The sequence below is a fragment of the Opisthocomus hoazin genome, chromosome Z (genome assembly GCF_030867145.1).
Source record: "Opisthocomus hoazin isolate bOpiHoa1 chromosome Z, bOpiHoa1.hap1, whole genome shotgun sequence".
NCBI lineage: Eukaryota > Metazoa > Chordata > Aves > Opisthocomiformes > Opisthocomidae > Opisthocomus > Opisthocomus hoazin.
In genome coordinates this window covers 38644571-38657921 of record NC_134454.1, presented here as the reverse complement: position 1 = coordinate 38657921, position 13351 = coordinate 38644571, and the positions used below count along the sequence as shown (strand labels likewise).

General features: G+C 50.7%; 1 long non-coding RNA gene across 1 annotated transcript; it reads right to left on the bottom strand.

Annotated features, from left to right (window-relative positions):
- Positions 1-518: 518 nt before the first annotated feature.
- Positions 519-11238, bottom strand: LOC142358821 (uncharacterized). Its single transcript, XR_012761881.1, has 3 exons — positions 11125-11238; positions 1340-1426; positions 519-1041 (listed from the first exon to the last, which is right to left on the bottom strand). It is a non-coding gene; the product is annotated as an uncharacterized LOC142358821 (long non-coding RNA).
- Positions 11239-13351: the final 2113 nt, after the last annotated feature.

The following is a 13351-nucleotide window of genomic DNA, read 5'->3' as shown; positions in this document are numbered from 1 at the left end:
TCCTTTAGTGGCAGAATCATAGTCACATTATAAATAGCAACTTTTGTCTTACCTTACTGCTCTGCTTTGATAATGCTCTCAGTGTTCGCCTTCTCAAGAGACAGCTGATCGCCAGCACAGACAGAAAGTATTTCATATCTATTCCAGTCAAAACACAACAAATGGGTTTTGCCCGGAGCCCATGTGGATCCCGGTGGGTGTGCTCAGAGAGCGCCTTTTACCTGCATTTGGTTTTCTTCAGGCAGTTGCAGCAGTGGCTGACACATGGCGGATGGTGGTTGCAGCAGGAGAGAGGAACAACATCTGTGAGCCTGGAGGAGACACCAACCTGCTAAGGACAGGAGCCATGTCAGGGGTGAACCTGGCACCGTAGAGGAGGAGTGAATTGTGCAACTGTATGAAGAAAACCTGCCATGCCTGCTTCCAGGGACAGGAAAGCATCATCTGCCACTGGGAAAATACCATATTTTGAGTTAAAAGAACACAAATACGCAGACAGAGCATTCACACAGCTGCTTGCTGGTCCTGTTAAGATTTTTTGTCACCAAATCACAGGAAGGTTTACATGGGAAGTAACCACCAGAGGTCTCTGGTCCAAATCTTCTGCTAACCTCAGATCTTGAATAGGTTGCTCAGGGCCTTGCCCTTGAAGAGTCCGTTGGTACCCCTCAGCAGCGGCTGCAAAAGCCTGTTATCTGAGCCGCTCTGTGCCTTGGCCCCGGGATTGCCTGCTCAGCTGCGGCAGCGCAAGATGCTTGGGCATCACTGCGGTAGGACGCTGGTTTGCCCGGTGCCACCCAGCGCTTCGTCTGACCCCGTCCTGCTGCTGATGCATGTGAAGATCCTGCAGCCAGAGGCTCTACGGCTCCTCAGATCTCAAAGAAACTTCCAAAACTGCATTCATGGTCTGCTTCTGGGTGGTCAGGAGATGCCCTGAATGGTGTCCACGCTGAACTTCAAGTGCTGCAGTCACTGGTGAGCCCTCCCAGGACTGCTTCTATGGACAGCCTGTTTCCGATGAGTGTTGCTGGAATTATGTGCCTACAAAAACAGGGTAAGTGGAAAGGAGATGACAGTCAGTAGCTTTTTGAATGAAAAGGGGGGAAATCAACAGCCTTGTTTCCCTGCTATGGCCTTGTTTCATTTTTATTTGGTGCATTCAGCTCCTGTATAGAGATGTTGACAATACTGATGACTCTTGTGATTAATTATTAATACAATGCTAAAGAGGCTGAATTGTGAGCTGAGACAGGATACAAACACAGAAGAGAAAGGCGGAACAAGCACATGGCACACAGAACTGGACAAAGGGAGACAGCAGCAAGACAGCATTGCTTACCTGGTAAGTCTAAATTATTGTCTGGCGGTTTGCACAGGCACTTCAGAGCGGAAAGCTTTGAAGAGAAATCAGGAGGAGAATGATAACCTGTGAATAAGGAGAAGGATGTTTAGCCAGTGGAACAGATGGAGATGTGGAAAACGTTTGTTGCCTTTTGTCAAGTACATCTCCTATCAGGGAACCCTATTTCGGCTTGATGCCGTCAGATATTTTATGGTCTGTATAAGAAAACTGCATCTGCAGCCACGCACACGTCTGCAGGAAGATCTTGCAGGTCTGGTTGGGTTGCTTTTAAGGTTAGCACTTTAATTTTCTACTTTGTGAAAATCACGAAGTTGATTGAAGCCAAAATTCACAGATGGGAGGGAAAATGACAGCAGTCTGTTCTTGAGGGAGGATTATTCTGTCACGCAGGACACAACAGAGACCTCTTCTTTTACTACTTTAACAAGTTCTGCTTCATGCTGGCATTCCTGCTTCAGAAAGGCACTGTCATGGGAAACGGATTCTGCCCAGAGACCAGACATTGTTCAGGATATCCCTTCTACCTCCGCGTGCTATTCAGCATTAACGCAGCTGTAAGCCAAACCCTGAGACTATTGAAATTTCTTTCTTCATCTCCCCCTTTCTCTTTGACAAATGTGTGACAAGGATGCAATTGTTTGAAAGCCCAATGAGGGAGAAAACAGAGCGCGGAGCCTTCAGACGTGCCTCAGTGATTTAGAAACCTACCCCCAAGCCTTGTGAAAGAGGTCACTGGAGGTCTTCCATATGGGTCAGCTTCCCAGCAGGTCTCTAGATGCCAATGTAAAGGCACTTAAATGCCTCTAACAGCTGACCCTTTTGCGGATGTTCCCACCTAGGATTACCCCAGCTCTCGGGCTGAAGAATAGCCCTCAGCCGACTAATGGATCACAGGCTCTTCTCTTTGAATATCTGCAGTTTGTGTTGGGTAGCCGCCCATCCAGCCAGCAGGAAGTTGTTTACTCATTAAAATGACTAAAGCTTTTGAAAGATGAAGATAAGGGTTCTTCTGATGAATCACTGCAGGGCTGCATTTGGGGAATATTGTTTCTGTAGCCAGAAGTTGCTCAGCAGCCTTCTGGTAATGAAGCATGAACACAGCGACTACGCTTAGGTGTTGATCTGTGTATACATTCCCCTGTCAGAGTCCAGCCCAGCCTGAGAACCAGGCTTTTTTTTTACCTGCAGCTGCTAGGTCACCTTGTGCTTGAGATGCATGCTGGACCTTTGACCCTTTTTGGCATGAGCAGACATGCATGGACCCAGACTCCTCTGGGCAATGGTGAGCACTGGGAGCACATCTGCAGTGGAAACCTGCACCCTGCCACATGGACACCATGCCTCCCTCTCCTGAGGGCACCTTTGCTCTGCCTCCTAAATGCAGAGCACTTTCTCAGAGTTCTTTTCCAGAGCTGGGCTTCCCACGCTGACCCCTTCTCTGCCCGAGGGAGACCCTGAGGGGTCACACCTCCTCCCTCTGAAGAGCAATGCCTGCCCCTCTGACCTACACGCTGCCCCGTGAGTGGAAGGGCAAGGGGAGGAGCCTTCTGCTAAGGCTAAGCTATCTAAAGATCAATGGGCCAGAAAGAGGGACCAAGGGTCAGCATCACTTGTGCTCTTGCTCAGAGGAATGTTTACGCAAAATGCGTTGGCTGTTTCATGTAAAAGCACTCCAGAAGTCCTTGGAGCAGGACATGGACAATGGATCCCTCTGGCAGGGGCAGCTGTGACTGCCGGGTGACCCTCTCAGAGCCCTGTGCTGTTCCATCTGGAGACTGGGGCTCCTCCAGCCCCAGAGCAGCGTGCAGCACAGCTCGTAGTAGGATGGCTCTTGCTCCTCCATGGTGGACACTCACAGTGGTCAGGAAGATGATGCCGGCCAATCCAGGAGAGCCACTCCTGTACTTCTCCAGCTTGTCACCTGCCACCAGTGCCACCGTGGTCAGTGAGTGCCCAGAGCAGTGCTAGCTGCTGTCCCCCATCCCTGCTCAATGCCAAGACCTGAACGTGTTGCTGGGTTCATCGTTGCGTGTATTTCCCAGTGCTGTTGCTGGTCCAGTCACTCCCCTGTGCCCTGGGTCCACTCAGACCCCAGGGGCCTTAGGACCTGCCAGCCATCCTATCTACAGCCCACCCGTGGGCCCAGGAGCCCTGGGAGCCTGAGTGTGTCTCGTCCTCATCTCTGCAGGCTCAGGGTGGTGAGGGCAGGGGCTGCCAGTGCCAGGCGCCTCCACTGAACTTGCTCTGAGCACAGGGAGCAGAAGGTCTTTCGCAGCTCAGCTCCAGTTCTGCAAGCAGCGGTAAACTGCTTTCCATCTGCCCAAGAGCTGCCCTGCACGGTGGTATAGATACAGCCCAGGAGAACTGACATGCCTACAAGCTTCAGGTCCCTCCATCACTGGGCCAAGAGAGGTGTTTGGGCAGCAGACTTGGATCCCAATCCTTTCATAAATCTGTGCAACAAACCTCCTACTCTGACTCAGAATAAAACCAGAAAGAAATGTCTGTGTTTCTGCTGCCTCTCTCCCTAAGTGACCCCTCCTGAAAGCCCTCTAGGCTTCCAAAACAAACAAACAAACGAAAAAAATAAAAATCAAAGAAATGGAATATGATGGAAACCAAAAAAAAATGGAGAAGAACCTCAGGCATCACTTAGGAAGGGCACAGTGTGTTACTCCGGCACTGTGCCATCTACGCTCAAAGCCTAGAAGGCTGGGAAAGGTTCTGGGAGAGAAGTCCGTTGCGCGAGAACATTTTAAGGGCCTGAGTGGTAATGAGTCAGTGCTGAGGTTTGGATTCAGATGTTTCCTACCTAGTACCTGCCAAACGTGCCAGACCTTGCTGGGGAAGGACACAGAATACCATTATCCCTGGTTCACAGAGAGGAAACAGGAGCAGAGCAGAGGGAATGTGCGCCCAGGATAACACCAGGAATCGGCTGAGGGTGTGGGTGAAAATGTACAGGTTTCAGGCTCCCTGGGGTGCAAGATGCAGGAGGTGGAAAACCGTTCACCCCAGTCCCACAGCCATTGCTGTTCTGTTGGTTCCCAGGAGAGGGAAGGCAGGGTGAAGATGCAGAACCATTTCATAATGGTGAAGGAATGAGGGCAGAGCATAAGAGCAATGCACTGCCCCTGGAAGACCTGGCTGAGGTCAGTTCACACTCCAGGCGACCACCGTGGTCCCTTTCTTCAGCCTGACTGCAGCCGTGCCCCCAGCCATACCAGGCTTTGTTCTGCACACCGGTATGGGTCAGCCTCCGTTCCTCTTTTGGGAGCCAGGGACTTCAGGGGGCAGTTCAGTCCAGCCGCTGCTGTCACCGGCAGGTCCCAGGGCCACCTATGTTGGTGGGTACTCGAAATTCGGGAAACAGCTGTTGCCCTGTGTTACAGAGAAGGGAGAAGAACCATGGTCTATTCCTCCTGTCAACCCACGATGGAAATGGCACCCCCTGGGTCTGCTGTGGCTTTCCTGTGATGCCTTGAGAATTTCCTTCCTTTCCGACCTCCTTCTGAAGGCTCACCTGCCCCCAGGACTGTAGTGAACAAGGACATTGTCTCAGCCAGATCATGACCTAGATATGCGGATCTCCAGACTATTAGCCTTGGTGTGTAGCTGCCCAGACAGGAGCTGGGCAGCTGAGACAGATCTCATCTGGCTCCATTGAGCAGGAGGACAAGTAAGCTCCGACCCTCAGGCTCCCAGCATATTTGACGCTGGACTAGGTCCTCAAGTACTCTGTTCAGTTTTGGGCCCCTCATTACAAGAAAGACATTGAGGTGCTGGAGCATGTCCAGAGAAGGGCAGTGAGGCTGGTGAGGGGTCTAGAGAACAAGTCTTATGAGGAGTGCCTGAAAGAACTGGGGCTGTTTAGTCTGTGGAAGAGGAGGCTGAGGGGGGACCTTATTGCTCTCTACAGCTGCCTGAAAGGAGGTTGTAGTGAGGCAGGTGTTGGTCTCTTCTCCCAGGTAACTAGCAGTAGGACAAGAGGCAATGGCCTCAAGTTGCGTCAGGGGAGGTTCAGATTGGATATTAGGAAAAATTTCTTTACTGAAAGAGTGGTCAGGCCTTGGAAAAGGCTGCCCGAGGAGGTGGTGGAGTCCCCATCCCTGGAGGTGTTTAAAAAACATGTAGATGTGGCACTTCAGGATATGGTTTAGCAGGCATGGTGGTGTTGGGTGGATGGTTGGACTTCATGATCTTAGAGGTCTTTTCCAACCTATGATTCTATAATTTTGCTTCATGCAGCAGGACAAGCTATCTGCCAGGTTAGACACATACAAAGCTGGGTGCTGCCAGGAATCCGCCTGCTGAACTGCCCGTAGGGGCAGAGGATCCCCGGTCATTGCAGCGGGGCCTGGCAGCCCCTCCAGACAGGGAGCAGGAGCAAACCCCACAGCAGCTGCTGCCTGAGAAGATACTGCCTGGTAGCTGGACCAGGCCAAATGCCTTCACCTATCGCACACGGCTGCTGCCCCTACAAGGAGGTTGAGCAATAAACTGGCAGCAATTTGATCAGGAGCTAAATCCCAGTTACCAAATACAGGTTGCATTGGGCCAGCATCTGGGCGCAAACCCTCTTTACGCTCCGTTTGCCCTTGTTCTGGCGCTGACCCCACCGTGAGCTCATCAGAAAACAGTTTTGTGCACGGCAACCCCCGTGAGACACGCTTCCCTCCACACCCAGCCCCGTCGCCAGGGGCTCACGCAGCACTGAAGTGCCCGTCACTCAGCGGGGAGGTGAGGCAGCACCGTGTCTGATGGCCACGCAAGTTGCACGGCGCCTGGGGCTAGGCAACGCTCTGGGATCAGAAACCCAGCTGTGGTCCGTCCCCTGAGCGAGCACCGTGGGGAGAGGCTGAGCTCCGTGATGGAAGAAACTGAGATGAGCATCAGACATTGATTGAGTTTTATTTTGGTCTTGCTAGCTGGCCTTAAAATAGCAATGTGAGCTAACTTAGCGTTCCTCGCCACAGCGATGACCCCTCTTTGCCCACAGGGTGTTGTAGGAAAGGCCACACAGCGGCACGCACCTCCTGACACCGCAGAGATAAGGGCGCTGGTGGCTCTGGAGCTGCGTCAGCATCTACACTGACAGCTGTGCCAAGTAGTTGGACGTCAGAGGGAGCGGAGAGGACCATCATGCCCAGGGTGTTGAAATGGAAACGCTTTTCCCCATAACCGACCGTCCAGCTCGCTCTGCAGCAGAGGTGAGCCTGGGTGCCACAGACATCGGCAGAACGTGCCAGAAGACAAATCCAAGCCTGCTGGCAGTGCTCTCACCCAGGGTCCCTTGCTCTTGGGGATGCTGCTTCCAGCCCAGCCATGCAGCATGTAAGGCCATCGCTCTGGTCCAGGTCCCCCGGGGTCCAGGCACTTGGAGAGCAACCCCCGTGACACAGCCCTGACCCAGGACCGAGGGGTCACGGCGCAGACAGAGCTGTCACGACGCACCCAGTTTTTCACGGGTTTCAGATTGCACTGGGAGGACATTCCTCCAGCACCACACTCCTTGCAGGGCTAATCCGTGGCGGAATGCTCCAGCATGCACAGCAGCCCCAAGCTGTGCCAGCCTGGCCGGAGGCAGCAGCCGCAGCTCGCACTGGCCTCGCCTGGTCCAAGCCCCGTGTGGGACCTGAGAAGATCCCCACCAAGTCCTGGGTAGTCTTACAGCTCCAGCAAGACTTGTCCCATTTGTTGCTGCACTCTTTTGCAGCTCAGATCTGCCCACAGCAAAATCTAAAGAGCGATGAGACACCAGTTGTCTCTGTAAAAGCCCCGCTGCAGGGACTCCAGCATTTCACTGCCTGCCAGGTGGAAGCACTGAGAGATCTACCAGGTCTCAGCTCATCTGCAAAGGCCAACTGTTTTTTTCTCCTCCTGGCTTGCAGAACACCTACTAAAAGGCTGCAGCACTCCTGCTAATGTTCTGGCCATTTCAGAAATAACTTCCTTTAAAACTTCTTACTGTTTTATGCCTTGTAGCATATGACCTTTTTTAAGTGATTGCCTCATCTGAGCACAACTTTTCTGCAAGTGCCACATCTCTAGTAATAAACAGGTGTGGGAAGCACTGGGAAGGAGAAGTCTCCTCTTCTCTGTGACTCCATGATGCTTTTGCTTTTTGCTGTTACGGCACCAACATCTTTATCTCACAAGGTGAAATGTTTTAAATAATAATGGAAAAACAACCTTCTCTAATCCATGCTCTGGAGGGGAGGTCTCTTGAGCTACTGCTCTGCAACCAGTGCGATACGTCTGCAAAGATTTCAGGTGAAGAAAGCAAGCTAAAGTAGTCAGAAGACTTGCCAAAGGATGCAGAGAAAAATTATTTCTATGTCTACTACAGCTTCAAGAAATCCAAACTGCCTTTCCCCAGCCCAGATACTTAGGCTGGGCTTTTGCTTTCGCCCCAACTACCATGTTGTCCTTGCTAGAGAAACCTGGTTGCAAATAACCTTAAACTTTTGTCAAAACTCCAGAACTGCTCTGTTTGGACTTGGCCAGTGTAACCCCTGCTAAAAAATGCAGAAAATATTTCAAAGTCAAACTTTAAAGGGACAGCCATTGTTTTATTTGTGTTTAATTAAAAATAATAATAATAATAATAATAATTGTTTTCCAGTCCTATGGTAATTAGCAATCCAATCTACAGCTCCCATGGGAAAGAGCCTCTGTTTCTGGAACAAGTGTGCTCGAATATTGACTTGTTCTAGAGATTGCCAAGGTTTCGAGTACAGCAGTTTGTTGGGAGGGGGTTTCCAACTTTGACTCTGTAGCAGTTAAACTGTCGTGCTCCAAACCACAGAGTTTTACTACGGCCTCCATTTCCCTTTGTTTTACCTGAACTTCTCATCCCGCTCTGCAAATCCTATGCCAGAATGAGTCATTCCTGCAGGATTAGCTCTTATTTTTCAACTCCTCTGTCAGTGTTGCCCAGACTAGTTCTGAGGAGAAAAAATTGACACTCCCCATTCAATAAAGCTGTGTAACGAGTGACTGAAAGAAATTACCTCCAGTGCTCAGCTATTTACACTGAACCACCATGGACCACCCGATGGTCTTGCCGGGGTAACCAAGCCCTCTGTGCAGCAGAGCAGCAGCCCCAGCGAAGGGGACGCGCCAGGGCCCCCCTTCCTGTCAGCCAACCCCCCGACTGCTGGGCTCCACACCGGGACATTGGCTTGCTCCTCACACCCGAGGAGGGCCCTGAAGATCACCCGTGAGGACCCCCAAGAAGGATCGGGGCACCATGTGCTGCTCGTGTAGTGCACTGCACCGGCTTTCACTGCCAAACATCGGGGGACTGGGTTGAGCCCACCTCTGGTCTTCTTGCCTTTGGGGTGGAGGTACCTTCTGGAGGTTCAGGCCAGAGAGTCTTCTGCTCTGGGATTTACTTGCTGGAAGCAGATCTTAGCCTGTCCTTGCCCTACAGACCTTTTCTTATGTTCATATCTAAATAAACAATTAAAAAAATATATATTTTCATGTTTGGTTTTCCACCTTTCCCTCGTTCTTTGTTTTTTTAAAGTAATAAAGACACTCTCACATAGCAAAATTGCATTGTCTCGCAGCAGAATAAAGAGGAGGGAAACTCAAAGGCCTCAAACAGATACCCATCCCCTTCCCTTTCTCTGCCCAAAACATGATCCTGGAAGTGATTGTTTAAATAGCTTCTGGAAGATCTGTTTTCTGGTAATGGTCCAACATGGTGGCAAATCTATGATTTGGATATAAAGACCCGAACCGCATAAGCAAAACTATCAGATCCAGCTGGGAGAAACAAGATCTGAGCACCTGGCATTTTGCGAAGTCATTTTGCTTGTGTTCATGGGTCATTTTCCTATATCACCGACAGGATTTGAGCTGACTTGACAGAAACTCCTGGAAATTGTTTCTCCCACAGCAACAGAGAGAACCACAGAAATTACAAGGTTTCTGGTCCAGCCTTTTGCGCAAAGCAGGCTTATGCCCCAAGTCAGGGCCACGACCAGCCAAGTTTTAAAAAGCCCAAAGGACAGACATTCCACCACCCCTCTGGGAAACCTATCCCATGGCAGATTTCACATGTGAATTATGGACTAGCCACATAACAATTAAGACCAGAATGTCCAAAATGAAGCGAGATTTCTGAAACTTTTTGCTGTCCCTGGAAATACACAAAGTACAGTGTATATTTTTAATAGCAGCATGAAACTTAAACCCACTCTTTTTCTACCCAGATTACCAGGAATTACATGCTTTTAGAAACATGTATGGCCAGCAGAAGCTTATCTAGTGTAAATCCCCACAGGTCTGTTAACTTCAGCAGGACTCCAGCTATTCACAGCCTTTGCAGTCCTGTTAAAGAAAAGTTTTGAATTTGAGAAGTAACCGGCCTCCTCAACTGGGGCTAGACATTTTGCTACAGGCTCAAGCAAAACTACAGCTACTTTCTGTAGGTACTTGTAAATAGGGCATTACTTGGTAATTACCACGGTGACTGCTAACGGAGCAGCAAGTGGCAATAAGAACAAAAAAGGCCGAAGGAAAAAAAAACAGGAGCTCTTTGTAGAAGCATTCAGATTTTGTCTCCACATTCCAATAAGCTCAAACTATCCCCACCTTACATTTTGGGTTTTTTTAAATAAAGACTATTTACATCCCTCCCTTGTGGAATTACAGCAGCTGGTAGCGTCGGGTCTTACCAACCCCGCATCAGTGCCCACCCGACACCTGAATTCACCGATGGCAGTGGTACCCACAATTCAGCCTGTAGCCAGGCATGGTTTACCATACAGCGGTGCTTCGTGCATTGCATGGGCACACACGCGCACACAAACACATGCTATTTTAAGCACAATTTTCCTCGCCTCGGTCAGGGCCCAATACACACTCCCCACCCTGGGCATCCAGCTTGCTGTGCCCAAGGCCAGAAAAGAGCCCAGTGAGGGTCCTCGGCTTTAACTGGGAGCTACTTTCAAGCTGGGGCTTTTGCCTCCAGCCCCAGGGCCATGCTGCAGCTGTGCCTGTGCCCCTCCTTGCAACCCCCAATATGGACCTTGACCCACTGTCTTGGCTTCCCAGCTCTGCCTCAGACCTGCCTCGTTGCTGAGGTCTTACCCAGCAAACCTCAAAGCATCAGAAATGTGACACACAAACATGCTGGGTGCCTGGACCTACCTACTGAAACACCTTATTTTTGTTAATCAGGTAGAGTTGTGCAAAGCATGCTGCAAGCTGCAGTTTCCAGGGAAGGAAGGGCAACCTCTGGTTGGCTTAATAATGCAGTTTCATCAGTGATTTTCCTTGGTTTAATGAAAAAAATAAGAACAAAAAAATCCCAACAGAGCAGCTCACATAAGCTTTTCGTGCTCTGTGTAGACCAGTACTAGAAAGCTGTGACATTACCTTTCATGCTTATTTGCTTATACCAGAGTGATGCTCAGAGCACAAGTCTCTGATTCCAGGCCATTCTCCTCCTCCTCCTTCTCTTGCCCCTGCTTCACGTGTTCCCAGTGTCCCTCCGCTGCTCCCATCTACCTGGTCCCAACATGTTTTCTTTCGTTTGCTTCCCTCCTTGGCTGACCTACTCTCTGTGACCATGGGGAAAGTCCTCTGCAAGGGCTACAGTGCAGAACACGCCACGGGACAGGAAATTGGTCAGTAAATTATAGGACAACTTCGCCGCAATTTGTTAAAGACTTTTAAATATCCATATTTGGGTGGAGCAACATGAAGAACATGACCAACAAAGAACATCACCAAGCAATTTCTCTCACCTGTGTTAGGAAATTAATCTCCTAACACTACAATTTGGCCAAAATGACCTGTCCCCTCTCCATCCCATGCTGAAATGCTGGTTAGAAAAAGCAAATGTTCAGGGCAATGTGGTTCTGTCTGCAACAAAGGAAAAAGAAAACAAACATTTCTTTCCAAATAACTTACTGAAGTAAGGCAGGATATTTGCAAAAATATTTTGTTCACAGTAAGGCAATTAATTAACTTAAACAATTATTCTTAAATAAAATTCCCAGCTTCCAAAGCAAGCAATAAACAACTCCCTCTAAACTGCTGCATCCTATCGCATCTCATTGCATCCTATAGCATCAGGTTTCACCACTGTCTGCAGAGAGGGCCGAACCAGTGCTCCAGCAAGCAAAATGCCACGATAACAAGCCACCCTTTCCTTCCACAAGCCTCAGGGTCTTGCCAGCCCCACGGGCCCCTTGCAGGAGCTCTGCCAGACGGCAGCAATGCCCGTTGTGAGCTAGCAGAGCAGATGAGTCCCAGCAGGGCTCCTGGGGAACATAAGAGTAGCAGATATGCATCCTGCAAGATGTGAGCCACCACTACGTCCTGCGCGCTTGGCCCTCGCCTGCCCTACTGAAGTGAGTGGCACGAGCAACACTAATGACGATGGCCCCAGGTGCAGATGAAATTCTGCTGGCTGGCTGGTTTCCCTACCCTCTGCCTTCTGCAACAGCCTTACTGCTGCTCTCACACCAGGACACAAATAGAGGAAACTATACCCAAAGCTGGCACCTCGCCATGCGCGCAGCTGCCTGCAGTGACCACGGGAGTCTGTGACTGGTGGGGAAGACTCAGAGGGCAAAGATGAACCTCGCTACAAGCAGTGCGAATGCCAAAGACCTAGGCCACCCTGAGAGGGGATTAAACCTCTCAAAAGTGTCGAATGACTGGCCAAATAGGGCATTTGATAGGCAAAACAGAAAGAACTTATTTCCATGCCAACAGAGCCTGATGACTATTCAAAGATACCCATCCGGAAGATTTTCATGAGGTGCTGAAATGCACAGGCTTCAAGGGAGCAAGAGCCACGCAAACCTCACAACACCTGCAGAAAAAAAAGCATAGCAAGTGATTTTCGGCTTACACAAGAGAGCCTAACTCTGCTTCGCATGTTCCCAGAAAAAGTCAGCTCCTCCTCTTCATGGCATCTGACGGTTCTGCACAACTCCCAGTGATTTCTTGGCGGTGCAAAGACAAGAATGGGCAGCTTATTCTCTTACAAACCAGCCCTAGAAACTGCTTCAGCAGGAGGACAACTGAACGTGTCACAGTGCATTCAGCTCAGGCTGGACCCACTCCACTTCCACCACGAGGGTGTCTGCTCCTTGCCGCCTACGACACGCGCAGCGCTTTCTGCCGCTTCAGTTCGTGGCTCCGTATCGTAGCTAAGTGAGTCTCTCACCGCCCGTTCACACAGCCAGGTTGCGTGTTTAACCCGCTGTTCGGGCAGCGCTGGCACAGACCTAGGTTTGCATGACCAGCTGTGCTCCTCCTCACCAGTCCCAGCACCGAGCGTGCCTTTTTCGCAGCAAGAGCCACTCCTGGACTACATTCACCCTCGCACACGCCATTCCCCTGCTCCTCTGCAGCAGGGCTCCAGCTCTGACAGTCGCTTCCCAGCTGGGACCCACGCACGGGGCTATCCTGCCCTGGTGCACCACAGGCACGTTTCCTTTGCTCCTTCGTGAGATGCCCGGCAGTCCAATGCTCCCATTTCTGGTTGTCCTTCGAGGTTGAGGCTCTGCCTCTTAGAGCCACAGCATCATAGAATCATTCATGTTGGAAAAGACCCCTAAGTCAAGTCCAACCCCCATCATCAAGTCCAGCTGTCAACCTTCTCACTACTCCCTTATAGTTCAGCACTATCATCACCTTATGGCAGCAGCCCCGCACATCACCCACGCTATGTGCCAATCCCTCTGCACAAAAAACCGCTGCATGCACACCGAACTCCCCGCAGTGAGGCAAGCGGGTCGCAAGGGAGAGGGCAGAGGTGATGCCCTACTCTGAGAGAGCCTGCCCTGCTCTGCCAACATGCACCTTCACCCTCTGCAGATCCTGCTCGCCCTCCATGAGTTAGGGGGGCTGCTGGGCTGTCAGACAAGCATGCTGGGTGGCCCCTCTTGCTACCGTCCAGACCAGCCCAGGGCAGAACCATGCTGGGCGGAGACTGAGGCTCCCCCAGCCTCTTGCCCC